The sequence below is a fragment of the Lactuca sativa genome, chromosome 1 (assembly GCF_002870075.4).
Source record: "Lactuca sativa cultivar Salinas chromosome 1, Lsat_Salinas_v11, whole genome shotgun sequence".
In the NCBI taxonomy this organism is placed as follows: Eukaryota; Viridiplantae; Streptophyta; class Magnoliopsida; order Asterales; family Asteraceae; genus Lactuca; species Lactuca sativa.
The window spans coordinates 189,798,590-189,816,937 of NC_056623.2; positions in this window are offsets into that span (position 1 = coordinate 189,798,590).

Genomic DNA, 18,348 nt, shown 5'->3' on the forward strand with positions numbered 1-18,348 from the left:
GTTTGTGCAGGGTTCTTGAGTCTTATGGATGTCCTTATTTATAGTTGTAGGAAACCCTAGTTTGAATTCAAGATAATAATATTATATTGTCGTTCAAATTCACTTTCCTTATCAACCAAAGAGGCTTCCAAAAGCCTTAGAAGGGACTCTAGAACCATCCCCTCCTAGGGAGGTTCTAGAATACTTCCTTGTTCAACTTTTCAACAATTGCATTCTAACCATTAGACCCATTAATTAATTCTAATTAATCAAGAACAATTATTTAAATTAACTCTGATTAATTTTTATTTAATTATTCCATTTCTAATTAATATATTAATCCCATAATATACTAATAAATTATATCTCTCTCATAATATCAATCCAGGCCATTTTCTTGGTTATGAGGGCAACCCAAAATGGAATTTACTATTATTCAATCAATATACCGATTTAGTTAAGACCTTAGACACCCTAATTCAACAGTCTCCCACTTGGATAAACTATCAACTACAATTACAAGTATAACTCTCTGAATAACTAGCAAAGATTGCATTCCAAGCCAGTACCAAACTCTGATCAAGTCAGACGTCGAACCTAAGATAAGTGATTAGCTATCCCTTCATTCTCACGATATTGTATGGACACAAGACATGGGTTAGAATAAATATCATGGTCTAAGATTATATTTCTCAATTTCCCGATTTGTGATAACATCATTAGACTACGAATTGAACACATCAATTTAGTCACGGTTAGGCCCAACACTATAATGTTAACATCAAATCACCAAGTGGCCCAAAGATATCACTTTTCCTTAATAAGCAAAAGGAACGATTAAACTTTGACTATATAATCATACATTTTACTTGTCATGCTATACTTGTAAATACACTTTATAACTGTAACGACCTAAATCAGAGTAGTTTGCAAATTACGAAAACACGTGGTGTGTGCTCTGTAATCATCCAGAGCTCTTCCAACTGAAAATCGAAGTACTTGAAACATAAACTAAAAACCGAAAGTACAAAGCTTAGTGAGTTCCCCAAAATACCATACAACATACAAACACATATTATCATGCAACATACATATAATTTCCATGGGCTCTCCCATGGTATTTATCTAATATGCCATGAGCTCCTCCCAGGGTCTTTACCTGGAATGCTACGGGCTTCCCCCATGGCCTGACATCCAATTGCCATGGGCTCCCCCGAGGTCTTCCATGCAAGTATCACAGAGACAACTAGCATACAACATAACACGTAATGGGCCGACATTGGTGCGTTCGACCCATGGATATAGTGAGAAGACTCACCTCACACTGATGAATCATACATAAAACCCTTGGCTGCTGGCTAACAAATCCTCAAACTACCAATAACAAAACAATACCCAATTAACAATCAGGTTCCAAATCATAATCACAACTCCATACTTGGGGTAAAAAGACCACTTTACCCCTAACATATCATTATCCAAATCCATGGCCCAAACTACAATCTGAAAGGCCCAAAGGCCAATTAATCAACCAATGACCCAATTTTCCAAATTGGGCCCAAACCCCTTACATTGGCCTTACCTTAAGGTCCAACCATTCTTTCTAGTCGAAAACACTTTGCGTTCTGATGGCCCATTAATACTTAAACACTTAAGCCCAAAACACTAAAAACTACTCGTGGCCCAAACTAAGGCCTAATTTTCCAAATTGGGCCCAAAACCCCTTCGTGGGACTTTCCAAAATCACTATTAAACCAACACCTGATGTCCCAAAAGGGCCCAAGACAATTAATCCCAACAGATCTCCCACACTGAAGTCTAGTAAGAAAAACATCTCCTTACTGAGTACGTGGGGCATACTCAGCTGTACACTAAGCGTACAAGTTGTTTGGCTTGTACGCTGTGTGTACACACTTGTACGCCCAACATACTCCTCCATTAAGCCAAAACCTTCATTAAGCTCTTAATGCTTGATCCCATAAGTCAAAACTACAGATCCACTTCTAAATGAACGTCTAGAACTATAAATTCATTGACTTGGTAACTTTGCATGCCCCAAAAGACCCAATCTCAAAGAGTAGCATTCTAATTTCATGAAAAGGACCTAAACTCAAAAATGATTGGTTTTAAACTCTTACGGTGCCAACTTTATGGACCTTGAACCTCAAAAACACTAAATGGGGAAACTCAAAGCTCCTAGAGTGGAATCAAGACCACTAGATCTCATTCTTGGGACCAAAATGAACCAAAACTCATAAATGATAGATCGAAGACATCATTGATCAAGTTCAAATATTTTTACCCGTAGCAGTTGGAAATAAGACACATAAGCAAGATCTATAAGCTCTTCCTTGATTTCCATCCTTGCACCAAACTCCATCTTCTTAGAAATGGACCAAACACACCAAAAATGGACACCATAAGCTCAAAATGCCACCATGAAGGCTTAAGGACGATTTCTAGGGTTTTACAGGGTAGGGGATGACTTAGAGAATGAGGTCTCGCACCCCAACCCGACCTCGCACCTACGCTAAGCGTTACTCTAGCTACGTCTCGTGTAGCTCCCTTTGCGTCGGTACGCCCTGCGTACCACCTTGATGCACCCCACATACTAGGGTTTTCCCCGTAAACCCTAATTCATGTGAAGACCATAACTTTCTTAATACAATTCCGCATCCGACCATCCTTATATCCATGAAAAGATATCGATACGCTCAACACTGTTATCAACTCATACTCGCCATAAGATATCCCAAACGAGAATCCACTTTCCATAAAAGCCCGAGCTGACAAATTACCAAAATGCCGTTTGATTCTAAAACACAAACCGAATACCCGAACCATCCTAAATACCTTATCTAACCCCAACTGAGTCCGAATCTCAATTACCCAAGGATCCGAAGACTACTAATACCCAATCCCTAATCACCATCCCTAACATGGAAACAATTCGAAACAAGGCATTACAACTCTCCCCCACTTAAATAGGATTTCGTCCTCGAAATCCGTCCTTACCTTTTTCAACACGCCAAACAATCTGAAAAACACAACCACAACTCGAGAGTAATACGTCCTTTTCAAGACAACCGAAACCAACCCTAGCCGAACTTACCAAAACTGAAAAAGAACAAACCTTAAACCCTTGCAGAAAACCACCTCTATCTTTCCCGAAACCCGAAACCTCAAATTAATATGACTTCCCGACAAACTGCCCACACTGAACCACTATCATACCATTTCCTCATGAATACCAGACTAAACAAAATACTTCCAACCCTGATTATCTTGATGCTTTTATTGGAACAAAACCACTGATCATATACAGCTGCAGAATACTTACACTTGACAGAAGGCTCAGATAATCCTTCGAGTAGAAGATTCCTCCCTACAACGGTTAGACTCATACGAGAACTGCACAACAAGGTCCAACCATCTACTATGAGATTATTTAATCCAACTACAAGCGACTTAACATACACTCCAAAATACAAGCGACTCCTCACACGAAGATTACATCACCAAAACCGCTCCGGCTCATGTTGTTGCCACCTAGCTGCTTCCCAAAGGCAGCCGAGACCTCTCTGGTCTTAACTTGTCTGCCAACTATCTGAATAACTGGAATCCTACCCGACTGCTAAGCCAAAAGGCACATAAACACTATAGCCCCACGTGACTTCCAAGAGCAACCTTATCTATTGGTAATACCCCAAAACACCTCGACACCAAACCTACTGTTAAACGAATGCCACGAGAGCAGCTGCAGTCTCATATCATACCCGATCTTCAACGACCTACCTTCTCCTAATTCCAAACACGTTGTAGACCTCTTGCAGACAGAACCAACCCAAGACACAACACAACGACTCAATTCCTATCAAAACTAAAACCATCCATTACCCTTGAACCCTGCAATTGATTCCCTTGGCATATAGATACCCTAATTCTTATTCCACTGAAACGAAATCCTGCACAAAATATGAACGATACCCGACTCGAGATCTTACCCAAAACCAATACCCCATTCACAACCTGAGATTCATGAATCTGCACTTGCATTTCACACCACAACCTTCCGATTCCCGTCGACCCCTCACCTGACCGATAAATATTTTCTCCCAAATCATCTCTGAGACTACCAGTCTAGCACCAGGTCCAACCACCAGGTTTCCAAGAGTTCAAAAAGCAAGGCTACCCATCCTAAAACTATTGGATTAAGTGTTTAAGCCCATAAATATAATTGGTATATATTTGAATTGATAGTAGCATAGTCCTTTTGGGTTGCCTTCACTCTTGCAACTTGACAGGATGACTTTTGGAGAGAAGTTGAATTTATTATTTGGAATAATAAATTGGTATAGAAGATTTATTAATATATTATGAGAATGATATTTTAATTAGAAATCATGTTATTTAATTAATATTTAATTAGAAATTAATTTGGAATTAATTTTGGGATTAAAGGGATTAATTAAATATATATGGGTTGTTTTGCAATTGATTAATAGTTGTGAAATTAGGCTCTTGGACTCCTTAGATAGGAGTATATGAAAATTATAGGGAGGCCCTATAAGTTTTCATCCAAGGCTTCTAAATGAAGTGTCCATGGGATGCTTATACCTTAAGTAGGAATTTAGGTTTTCCACCTGCAAGCACTAGCCGTGGAACTAAACAACCACAAGTATATAAGGAGGGTAACCCATTGGATTTTCAGCCCCATGCTATTAACCCTAGAAGAGCATAAAATTCTTATGTGCCTCCCTTTTCTCCTCTCATCCTATTGAAAAGAGTGTTTGTAAGCCATTAGAGGTGTCACATTTGAGGTACTTGCTTTCAAGAGTTAAATATCTACAAGGATTAACTGTTATTACCAAATAACTATTTAGGTATGTATCTAAACCTTTATTTTCAAATTTTATAGATGCGTATTAGGGTTTTTCTTTTGTATTCATGTTTGAATGTTCAACTAGTGAAAACCTAGATCCTTAACTATAGGGTTGCATGAACACATAAGATTTGTAGTTATGCTCAAAACCTATCAGTGGTATCAGAGCCTAGGATGTTTTTCAGTTGAACTTGATGCAATTGTGAATCGTTTAAAGTAGAAGGGAGCAAAATCGTCATTCTGTTCATCAAACTCAACGAGTTCATATTTGGAACTCGACGAGTTGGCCCAACTCTGAGTGCATTACACAGACCCGACGAGTTGGTCTGTTAAATCCCTGATTTTTCGATTTGGATAATTTTGGCTTGATTAGGATTATTACCTTAGTTCATTTTTCTACCTAAAATTGAATTTTTATTAAAGGTAATTGTATATCCTTATCAAATTTAACTATTTGGTTTAATTTTTGATAAAGATAAAATTAATGGTTAATTTAATTATTAAAAATGTAACCTAGTGTGAAAAGTTTTAAAAGCACCCTCTTTGTTTCGGAATTTAAAATTTAATTAAATAGTCTAATTCTGAAATCTTAAATTCTAGAACCCTTGTATTTTAAAAGTTTAAAATACACCCTTATATATATATATATATATATATATATATATATATATATATATATATATATATTGTAAGATTAAAAGTTAATATATATATATATATATATATATATATGTGTGTGTGTGTGTGTGTGTAAGAAAAGGTCAGTCTTACCATTAGTAGGTCTCATTCATGAAGCTGGTCTATAAGGGGAGTTTAAAGAAGCGACCTATAAAATGACTGCCATTGGGTATCCATTCTTACCCACCACTCTTTTGACAAGTGGAGGGTCGTTAGACGAATGGGTTTGACAGGACATTAAACTCTCCTTAATAAGTATAATGAAGTAAATAAACTTACTAAATGTTTTCATAAAATTCCCAATCTTAGTTACTTTAGGAAAATGTGAATTTGATGCTAATCCATGAAATTGCACGTTGCACTTTATAAAAGTCATTAATGGAGCGTGTGTGGTTAACCGACACACTAATATGGACTTATAAAGGGTGGCAATGGGTAGCTTGTAAATTATCATTGATCAATGGAGCGTGTGTGGTTAACTGGCACATTGATTAGGTGGTAAATGACATCAAGACTACCAAGCTAATTTTCATGGTTATTCACACCTTGTTTGTGATCCTCGGTATCCCAGTCACAAATCGAAAGGACATAATCGAGATTAAACATGACATTGAATAGTTCAATGAATCTCAAAAGATCTAGGAATTTCATTTAAAAACCTAATTCATTTAAATTTCGTTTTTCATGATGAAATTGGTAAATCGTCATTTACCTACCTTTAAATAATTTGCAATTGGATTACGACATCCTTTTTCCGAATTATGAATTATTTAGTTGGATCCTAGACTTAATATTTCATTTGGGTGTTATATTAAGGATTTCCCTATCTAATCAAAATTTTGTGTTTCTTCTTTTCTAGATGTCAACTTCCAGCAACGCTTCCGGTTCCTCCAACAATAACTCCGTGAACACCTTCTCACTCTTGAGCATTTGTGCCAAGGTCACATTCGATGGCTCCAACTTTAATGATTGGATGTGCAACATTAGGATGGCCTTGCGATTCGATGACAAGGAATATGTCCTCGACAAAGAGTTGAACAATATAGATGAAACAAAAGCTACTCCTGAAGAAATAGTTGAGTATAGGGCCCACTACAAAGACGCGACCAAAGTGTCGTGTATCATGGTGAGCTACACCGCTTTTATGAGGAGTATTGGCCTTACGAGATGTGCAAGGACTTGATGGAGAAGTACCATAAAAGATTACTTTAAGAAAGTTATGTGATAGTCAATTCGCTCATTACCACCAAGATGAAGGACGGAGAGTACGTCACGACCCACCTGCAACGCATGCAACGCTATGTGGATCGTCTCTTGAAGCTTAATGTGAAATTTGATGAGGAATTGGCTATTGACATAGTCTTGCAGTCATTGCCTTATTGTTATGATCAGTTCAAAATGACTTATCATTTGAACAAGGAGGAAGTCATGTTGAGTTAGCTTCAAAGCTTGTTGGGAACTGTTGAAAGTGGATTGAAAGGAAAAGGTATTGAATCCACTCCTACTGCTGCTAGTCTCTTCTTGGCCATTGGGCAAGGGAAGAGGAAGAAGTGGAAAGCTCCCTTAAAACAGAACTGGAAGGGATAGTCTGAAGTCGGGTCATCAAGTAATGGCCCTAAAGGCAAGTCTAGTTCTGAAGCCCCCTCCTCTGATCCAAAAGAGGTTGTCTGCTTCTACTGCCATGACAAAGGGCATTGGAAGAGAAGCTGCCCCAAGTACTTGCAAGATATAAAGGATGGCATGATCAAGCCAACATTAGCAGGTATTTACACTATTCAATCTAAAAACTCATCGCATTCTAATTCATGGGTCCTTGATACAGGATGTATTTTTCACATTTGCTCTGACTTGTAGTGACTAAGGAGAAGTGAGGATGTGGAGCATGGGAAGATTAACCTGGTTATGGGCAATAGGGGATCTTCACTTGTTACCAAGATTTGGATTTACTATTTAGTGCTTAGTAGTGGGTTAAGTTTATATTTAAATAGTTGTTGCTACTCATCAGAAATGACAAGGAATATTATTTCGTTTCATCGTTTGTACAGACAAGGTTTTATATATTCTTTTAATAATGAGAATGGTTCTATTAATGCATATTATAATGGTGTATTTTATTTTGAAGCATTTCCTTGTGATGGTGTATATGAAACTATGATGGTTGTAAAAAATTTAGGAAATAGTGCGTTGTAAATTGATGCATCTAATGGCTTAGACAAGGCATGCTTGTGGCATTGTTGTCTTGGACATGTCAACAAGAAACGCATTGCTCAGCTCGAAAAGGATGGAGTATTGGAATCATTTGACTTAAGGTCAGATGATACATGCGAGTCTTGTTTACTTAGAAAGATGACTAAGTTACCTTTCACCGGTTCTTGTGAAAGAGGTGAAGGATTGTTAGATCTCATACATACAGATGTGTGTGGGCCCTTCATATCCACCACAAAGGATGCAAATCAATTTTATGTGACTTTTACCGATGATTATAGAAGATATGGATATATCTACTTAATCAAGCATAAATCAGAAACCTTTGAAAAGTTCAAAGAGTTCAAACATGAAGTCGATAATCAATTGCGCAGGAAGATCAAGATGCTCAGATCCGATAGGGGTGGTGAGTATCTTAGTATCGATTTCCATGACAACCTCAAGGAATGTGGAATCATTTCAGAATTGACACATCCTAGGAAACCACAACTTAATGGTGTGGCTGAGAGGCATAATCGAACCTTTTTGGACATGGTTCGATCCATAATGAGTCGAGCTTCGCTTCCGATATCGTTTTGGGGGTATGCCTTAGAGACTACCACCCATAATCTTAATCTAGTCCCAAAAAAGAAGGTTGCCAAAACACCTCACGAGATGTGGACAGGAAAGGTTCCCTCGTTGGTACATATCAAGGTTTGGGGTTGTGAAGTTTTTGTTAGATGAGAGACTCACGAAAAGCTTGAACCTTGAAGTGAGCGATGTATTTTCATCAAATATACACAGAATCCATTTAGATACTTGTTCTACAAACCTAGTGAGAATGTGGTCTTCGTAGCACGAATGGGAGTGTTTTGCGAGAGGTAGCTAATATGCAAAAAGGATAGTGGGAGTACAATTGATCTTAAAGAAATTCAAGAGTCAAGCGATGAAGGGACCTCTAACACTAGGGTTCAACCTGAGGAAGAAATTCCTATTGAACTAATTGATGATTCGTTGCCTCTTAGGCGTTCCACTCGAGTTAGAATAACACCAGAGTTTTATGGTTTATATATTACTACAGATGGTGATACGTTTATCAGTGATAGTACATTGGTAAATTTGGATGAGCCTTCTAACTACAAGGAAGCCATGGCGGTCCCTGAGTCTGCTAAATGGAAAGAGGTAATGGACAACGAGATCCAGTCTATGTATGACAATCAAGTTTGAAACTTGGTTGACAATGTACCAGGTCGTAAGACAGTTGGGTGCAAATGGATCTTCAAGAAGAAGACTAAAATGGATGGAAAGGTACACATGTTCAAGTGACGACTGGTTGCGAAGGGCTTTACTCAAACCCCAAGGGATGACTATGATGAGACCTTCTCACCATTGGCCAAGATTAAGTCTATTGGGGTTATGTTAGCCATAGCTGCGTTTCATGATTATGAAATCTGGCAGATTGATGTCAAAACCCATTTCCTTAATGGAAAATTGGCTGAGTATGTTTACATGAGTTAGCCCCAGAGGGTTTTATGGATGCTAAATACCCCAATAGAGTGTGTCAGCTTGAGAAATCAATCTAAGGATTGAAACAAGCTTCTCGCAGATGGAATCTTTGCTTTGATGAGAAGGTCAAAGAGTTTGGTTTCTCTAGGAGTGAGGTCATGTCTTGTGTATATGTCAAAGTTAGTGGGAGTATAGTCAACTTTCTAGTATTGTATGTTGATGACATACTACTTATAGGAAATGAAGTTCCAATCTTGTAGTAGGTTAAGTCCTGGCTTGGAAAGTGTTTCGCTATAAAGGATCTAGGAGAGGCTGCCTATATTATGAGAATAAGGATTTTCAAAAATAGCAGTAGAAGAATAATTGGACTTAGTCAAAGCACGTATTTGGATAAGGTGCTAAAGCATTATAGCATGGAAAATTCAAAGAAGGGAGAGTTGCCTATCCAGAGTACTACCAAGCTGAGTAAGACTTAGAGTCCGAGTACCGATGCTAAGATAGTTGAGATGAGTCGAGTTCCATATGCTTCTGCTGTTGGCTCGATCATGTACCTTGTGACATGTACTCGCCCTAACGCGTCTTTTTCTTTGAGCATGGTTAGTCGATATCAGGGAAATCTGGGTAAAGCTCATTGGACAACGGTTAAGAACATTCTTAAGTATCTGCAAAGGACGAAGAACTGGGTCCTTGTGCTTGGTGGCAGTGATGACTTAAGAGTTACTGGGTATAGCGACGCCAATTTTCAGACAGACAGATACAACTTCCAATCTCAGTCAGGCTGGGTGTTTACCCTTAATGGAGGAACAATAACTTGGAAAGGTTCCAAGGAAGAGACCGTAGCTGATTTTGTTGGATTAGTGTCTAAGTCCATAACTATTTTGATATGTACTTGACCCAATTACGAGCATGGTCCTTTTGGGTTGCCTTCACCATAGCAATATGTAGGATGAATTAAGGAGAGAAAGCTTTAAATATGATTTATTAATATATTATAAGAATAATATATTAAAGGAGAAATCATAATGTTTAATTAATATTAGTCAAGAATTAATTAAGAATTAATTTTATGGCTAAAAGAGATTAATTAAACTTAAGGAACTTATTGTGTAATTATAAGATAATTACATAGATAGGCTTATGGACTCCATAGAAGGTGGAGTGGACGAACTCTATGGGGAAAACCCATTAGAAGTCGTCCAAGGCTTCTAAAGAAGGAGTCCATGGGCTGCTTAGGGCTTAAGCAGTCAAACTAGGGTTTCCTTGTTAGATAACCCTAATTGCCTACGTATATAAGGAGCCCTTAGGCACCAAAAACGTGGCTAACACTTGGATTAGGTTTCCAGTCGTTTTTGGTGCCTCCCCTCTCATCTCTCTTTATTCTTGTTGCTTAGTGGTGTTTGTGACTCCATTAGAGGTGCAACACTTGAGGCACTAAGCTTTCTGAAGCTAAGGATTGATTGTTATTGCTATATAACAATCTAAGGTAAGATCTAAACCCTATTTTATGTTAATATGGTTAATTGTATGCTAGATCTAGGGTTTATAGCTTTGGATATTCAATTGCATGTTCATTAGACAAACTAGATCCAAAAGCTATTAGGGTTTGCATGTACACCATAGGAATGATGTATTCCTCGAAACCCATCAGTGGTACCAAAGCCTAGGGTTGTTTGTTAGTGAACTTGATGCTTATTTGAATGAAAAATCAAACCTTTTGACTTTTTGGGGCTGGACTCACCGAGTCCATGACTGAACTCGCCGAGTCCACTGGGTACTCGACGAGTCCAGTGCTGACTCGACGAGTCAGCGGGTCTGACAGCTATATTTCGCGATTTTCTTCCTATTTTGGCTGTAGATAATTACCTAAAACGTTTTATATTAATACAATCCAATTTTTATCAATATTTGGAGTTTATCCTTGCTAGAATTGAAGATAATTGTCAAATTTAGATAATCTTTTGTTTTATTAGATAAATATTGATTATTTGTAATTTAGATTTGAATTATCTTGTGAAAAAGTTTCAATTTCACCCTTTAGGTTTTATAGTTTAAATTTGAACTTAAAAGTTTTGTTTTTGAAATTTAAATAAGTTAAACCCTAATGTTTTGAAAAGTTTCAAAACTTGCCCTCAAGTTTTGGATTTTAAAATTAATTAAAAGTCTTAATTTGAAATTTTAAAGTCTAAAACCCAAGTAATTTGAAAAGTTCAATATACACCCTTATGGTTTTATTAATTAATTAAAGTGTATAATTAAAAGAGATTTAATAAACCCATAAAGTTTTGGTTTATATTTAAATAAATTAAAAATATAATTTGCTAAATTAGACCACCTAGTATTTTAAATGTGTAAAATACACCCTATACTATATATACTATTAAAAGTCTAATATTATATATATGTATGAGTAAACAGTCAGTCTTACCGTTAGTAGGCCTCATTCACGAAGTTGGTCTATAAGGGGTGTTTAAGGAAATTGCCTAGAAAATGGCGATTGAATGTGTATCCACTCTTACCCACCGCACTCTTGACTAGTGGAGGGTCGTTAGCCAAACGGGTAGGATAGGACAGAAACCTTCCATTATAAGTATAATGAAGTACAAAGTAACTAAAGGGAGCGTTCGTGGCTAACCGGCACATTGATTAGGTGATAGTAGCATTGGGTGCACCACGTGATTTGTATGGTTATTCACACCTTATTTGTGATCCTCGGCATCCTAGTCACAAATTGAAGGGCATAATCGAGATTAAACATGCCAATGAAAAGTTCAATGAATCTCAAAAAGATCTAGGAGTTTCAATTCATTTAAAACTTAAACTTCATTTTCGTTTTTCATGGTGGAAATTGGTAAATCGTCATTTACCTACCTTCAAATATTCTGCAACTTGATTACGACATCCCTCTTCTAGTTTGTAGAGTATTGTGTTGGATCCTAGCCTTGATGTTTCATTTTGGGTGTTACATTAAGAATTCTTATCAACTGACTTGAATTTTCTCCCGTTTTGTAAATGTCTGAATCTTACAATGGTCTTCCCAAATCTTTTGGAACAAGCTTTCCATATGAAGATGACGTTCCGAGATACGATCAAGGAAATGAGAGTCATGCTTCACTTCCTCCACCTCCTTCGATTGTTCTCCCTAACTCACAAGTTCAAAGGCTTGAAAAGTTCAAGCTCACTCAAGCCCTTTTGGCAAGTAAGAACGAAGATGGGAAACCTATGTGTGCACACATCTTAGAGATGAAGTCACACATTGATAGGTTAAGGATGTTGGGTGTCGATATCTCAGAGATGTTAGCTGTTGAATGGGTTCTTCAGTCACTTCCTGAATCATATAGTGAGTTCGTAAGAGAGTACTATATGATGGAACACGACGTGACCCTAATTGTTCTCACTTATTTGCTTATAGCCGCTGAATCAGCAATGATTTGGCGTGTTGGTCAAGCAAATTTGTCTGGTGAATCAAACTCCCAAACATCAATGGACGTTGGCAACATTGGATGTCCAGAAAGGACTAAGCATGAGATTGTCCCATGTTTTGTGCCAAAGGAGTCCATTTACTTTTATTGCCAAGAGAAGGGGCATTGGAGACAAAGTTGCCCTGTTTACCTGAGAGATCTAAGAGATAGGAGAGTCAAGACGTATGGCTATACTTCAGGTAAAATCCATTAACTAACTCTAAGTTCCTATTTTTTGATTCTTAATACATGATGTGATAAGATTACATTTTGATGTTTTACAGGATCGAAGAAAAGAAAGGAAGGTTAAGGAAGAAGCGTGCTGAATCTGATCACGAAGAAATGGATTTCGATCGCATGGATTCAAAGATCGGATTTTTGAGTTGCTACTTTAGAGTTAGGGTAGATTGCTAAGAAATATGTAATAGTGTAGTTTTTCAGTTGAATTGCATTGTAAGGACAAGTTTTTCCGCAATAAAATAAATTTTGAGTTTATCTTATTTATTTATCCTTGCAATGGCATGTATGAAAAATTGATGTTTGAAGGTTTCTATTATTAGCAATAATGGATTTGATTCTTAATTATGTTATTTGTGGAAATGTCGACAATTTGACAAATAGGGAGAGTTTCACATCGCCCAAGTTTCAAATGGAAAGAAACTTAGAATCATACAACTTGGTTGTGTGATGAATGAGAAACTTTATAATTGGAAATTCAAGAGTAATTCATTGACAAAGAGTCAAGTGAAGGACTAAGAGATCGAGTTCACAATGTTGTGCATCAATCAAGTCCACCACAAGAGTGATAAAGATATTCGTCATGATTTACTAAAGTTTAGTAAATATTATTATACTTATAAGATTAAGTGTAACTCTGAGTTAATTGAAAAGGTTTCAATGAATGGCAGAACGAATAAGAAGAATCATGAAGGCGGAAAGATAAATTTTTCTCTGTTCTAAGAAGAAGGGAGAGTAACTTTTATTGTGTTTTATGATAGGTCGTAATGATTAAGAACCATGTCTCAATTGATCCTCTAAGTGAATCTTAGTGAAATTGCATGTCTAAGAAGAGGAATCGAGAATTGTAGAAATGGTTAAATCAAGAAGTCAGTCATACTTCGTTCGAATATCAAGTCTTAGAGTCAAGATTGTGACTTGAGTGAAAAGTCTCTAGTAGGTTTGTAACACTTATCAAATGTAGAATAAGAAAGTTTCTTATTCTTGTACATTTGAAATTGGTAAGTTGTGATGTCTTGGATAAGACAAAGACCAACTATGACCAATTATGTGAAGTGTTTTGTCTTGATAAGAACTACACTAACTCTTGATTATTTGTTTTGTCTATGAAAGTTTCCTGACAAGAGAATCATATATGTCAAGAGGTCAGTGGGAGTTTTAATGATCTTGAAAAAGGTTTCAAGAATAAATCAAGAATAAACCTTATCGATCATCACTAGCACACGACTTGAGGTTTACAACCTATCGTGTTGACATTATTTTGTTTCTGTGCCATTCCAATTGAGTTAATTATGTATGTAAGTTCTATGAGTTCTCATTTGAATGCATAAAGATAAAGCAACTTGATTGATGGAAATTACATTGATATGTAAGGATAAGTTGCTAAACTACTTGGAAGACATGGTGGGCACTCATGTTACCATAAGGCTAGAAATCAAGAAAGTTCAATCCATATGAGTTTGGATTTGTCGCAAACTTGGTTTTGGAAAATTTACATGGATAGGAACACATACACCATAAAATCTAAGTGTCATAAGATTCCCTTCTTCATGAAAATGACTGTGAGGAAATCCTTTCACTAAGAGAGATTTTAAAAAGATAGCAATTGTAAAAAATTGTATTCTCAAATTCGATTATGGTTACGACATCCCTTTCCATAGTTCAAATTGTAATATTTGGCAATTAGTCTAACATTTGGAACTTATTGACATAAGTTCTGAATTGTTTAGACACACATATGAGCTATCTAAGGCAAAGGTGTATAAGTTTTAGAAGCTTAGATAAAGGCTTATCGAAGCATCTGGTATTAGAAATATGAATTTCAGAAATTCAATAGGCATTGTTTTCTGGAAGTTCAGTTGTTTTCTGAATACATGTCAAAGCTAGTGGAAGCATAAGTGTTATGGTTATATGATAATAATCATCATGATAGTGGGACCATATGTGTTATGTTTGTATGATTATTATGGCAAGTATTTTAAGTTAGCAATATTAATTATAGAAAAACAAAGATTCAATTTGCAAAGTTGCATGGGTTGAAAAGTTGTTTTTTCTATAATTAAGGGAGAGAATATTATACTTCGTTTCAAAATCTAAAGCTTAGATTGAGAAATTTTAATATTTTTAGTCAAAGGATACATAGTGTGTTCTTAAATTTCGATTATGATTACGGCATCCCTCTTCATAGTTCGAATTGTGAGAACGTGACACATAAAATATTATGGCAGAAGCTTGATAAAGTATCATATCTTCATGTAAGACATTATGCATCATGTCCCATACGCTTCAGGGTATAGGATCGATTGCAAATGCTATAATATTTGACCATTATAAAATTTTCCAAATGTCTAGCGCATTAAGAGGGAAAAGGACTAGAATCGGTTTTGACTAAAATAATTAAACAACTATCAAAGGACGATCCAAAGTTCGCTGAGGATTGGTCGCTTGTGAGTAGTTGGAAGTATGGTATTTGATGGACCATATCGATATTATTATGAATAGATAAGATTCTATTAAGAATGAGTTGTCATATGGAAAATATGGAAATGTTTCCATATTGGGAGTTGGATATTGAGAGTCTATGTCTAGATTAGAAAATTTTATGCAAGAAGGATGTTCAAAGGAATGTGCTTTGAATGTGAGACTTCACGTCTATGGAATTGTCTTGTAACAATTTCCGATAGAGTACTTTGTAATTTCATTGGCCAAGTCTTGGTGACTTTTGTGCCATGACTTTGCGAAAGGATTGTTGCATAAAATGTTAAAATCCAGCATATTCTAGTGGTCGCAAGAAGCTTGTGTTCTAACACTAATGATAAGGATTGGGAATTGTGAAATGAGCATCATTGGAAAAGGTTTTCAATTGATCTATTTCACAAAGTAAGGACCATAGGAAACATAGTGTGCATGCTTTTTGCATGGGACAACTATCGTTGTAATTTGAGTAATAAGTTGATTTTCTGAAATAGTAAAAAATGAATAATGAGTAATCAATATGATGTTTAAACAAAAGTGTTTTATTTACTCCCACAAGTTTGGGGCCATATAGGATTAAGTGTTATTGTTGTGTTTCAGTTTGCATGTTTTGACTTCCAGAATAATTGGTTTATTCAAACCTCCACAGTCGGTCATACTTTGGAAGTAGGTATGAAGCAAGACTGTCATGAAGAGTCTGTAGATTGTCTAGAGTGTTTAGACATAGCACAAGTTTGCTGCAGAGTTCATGAGTGCTTTGATAAGATTACAGTATTGGATTACACCCACGCTCACGAGAATCACTTTATGGATTTTATCACAAGTGATTGTGAGTCAATAATATTGTATATTCTTGTAACCGAGATGTATGAGTTGTTTTTTGTTGGTCGGTTGCACATTTATAATAAGTAAACGCACCAGTAACTTGGTGTTATAAAACTTATTATTGTGTGTGATTCGATTAGTAATTGCAAGCAAGCATTTGAGTCGAAGTTGATCCATTCCTTTTGCCCAAAGTGGGATAAAAGCGATATCTATGGGCCCTTCGATGATTTAGTGATGACACCTAAGCGCTTGGCCAAGTCGGGACTAAGTTGATGTGTTCAATTGTAGTCTGTTGTCAGTCGTCATAAATCTGAAGTCGGTAAACAGTATAGAGAGAATGATCGGAATTCATGTCTTGTGTCTATACGATATCTTGAGAATGGAGGAATATATGATCCCTTATCTAAAGGACACGCGTATCTGATAAGATCAGAGTTGACAACGGCTTTTGAAAGCTATGATTGCTGATCAGGGTCTGAACTCATACGGAAAATAGTTATTAGACTTATCCAAATGGGAGACTGTTGGATTAGTGTCTAAGTCCATAACTATTTTGGTATGTACTTGACCCGATTATGAGCATGGTCCTTTTGGGTTGCCTTCACCATAGCAATATGTAGGATGAATTAAGGAGAGAAAGCTTTAAATATGATTTATTAATATATTATAAGAATAATATATTAAAGGAGAAATCATAATGTTTAATTAATATTAGTCAAGACTTAATTTCATGGCTAAAAGAGATTAATTAAACTTAAGGGACTTATTGTGTAATTATAAGATAATTACATAGATGGGCTTATGGACTCCATAGAAGGTGGAGTGGACGAATTCTAAGGGGAAAACCCATTAGAAGGAGTCCATGGGTTGCTTAGGGCTTACGCAGTCAAATTATGGTTTCCTTGTTAGATAACCCTAATTGTCTAAGTATATAAGGAGCCCTTAGGCACCAAAAACGTGGCTAACACTTGGATTAGGGTTTCCAGCCGTTTTTGGTGCCTCTCCTCTCATCTCTCTTCATTATTGTAGCTTAGTGGTGTTTATGACTCCATTAGAGGTGCAACACTTGAGACACTAAGCTTTCTGAAGCTAAGGACTGATTGTTATTGCTATATAACAATCTAAGGTCAGATCTAAACCCTATTTTATGTTAATATGGTTAATTGTATGCTAGATCTAGGGTTTATAGCTTTAGATATTCAATTGCATGTTCATTAGACAAACTAGATCCAAAAGCTATTAGGGTTTGCATGTACACCATATGAATGATGTATTGCTCGAAACCCATCAGATTCAACATGCGATTAGAATATATAGATGTGAGTGAAGCATCAAAGGAGGCTATTTGGTTGAAGAAATTCATTCGAGACCTTGGAGTTGTGCCAGCCATTAAGGAGCCTATGCAGATTTTCTACGATAATGAACGAGAGGTTGCCTTGACCAAGGAACCAAGAGATCATGAAAGATCTAGGCATATCGACAGAAAATATCATTTTATCAGACATCGAGTAGAAGAAGGACACCTTATCGTTAAGAGGGTATCATCAAAAGAAAATCATGTCGATCCCATCACAAAGGGTCTAAGTAGGACTAAGCACGTTCATCATGTGAGGAGCATTGGTCTGAAGGATGATATTAATTTTAGTGATTAGATAGATGTTTAGAAACTTGTAATAGATAAATGTAATTGACATTTGATGATTATGTAATGGAGATTTATTTATGAGTATTGTTTACTATCTTTTTTCAGTTGTTTATCCTTATGTTTCAACTTTGCATGTTTTACTTCCCGAATAATCAGATTATTCAAAATATCCATAGTCGATCATACTTTGGAAGTAAGTAATGAATTAAGACTGTCATGAATTGGATTGTAGATTGTCTAATGGTTTAGACATAGCAATGGTTTGTTGCAATGTTCATGAGTACTTTTGAAATGGAGATTTGAGTATTGGATTAAACCCAAACTCATAGAATTACTTCCTGGAATTTATCATGGGTAATTATGAGACGATAATATCATATTGTCTTTAAACCAAGATATATGAGTTGTTTTTCACGAGTTGGTTGTGCATTGATAATGCGTAAACGCATCAGTAACATGATGTTATAAAACATATTGTT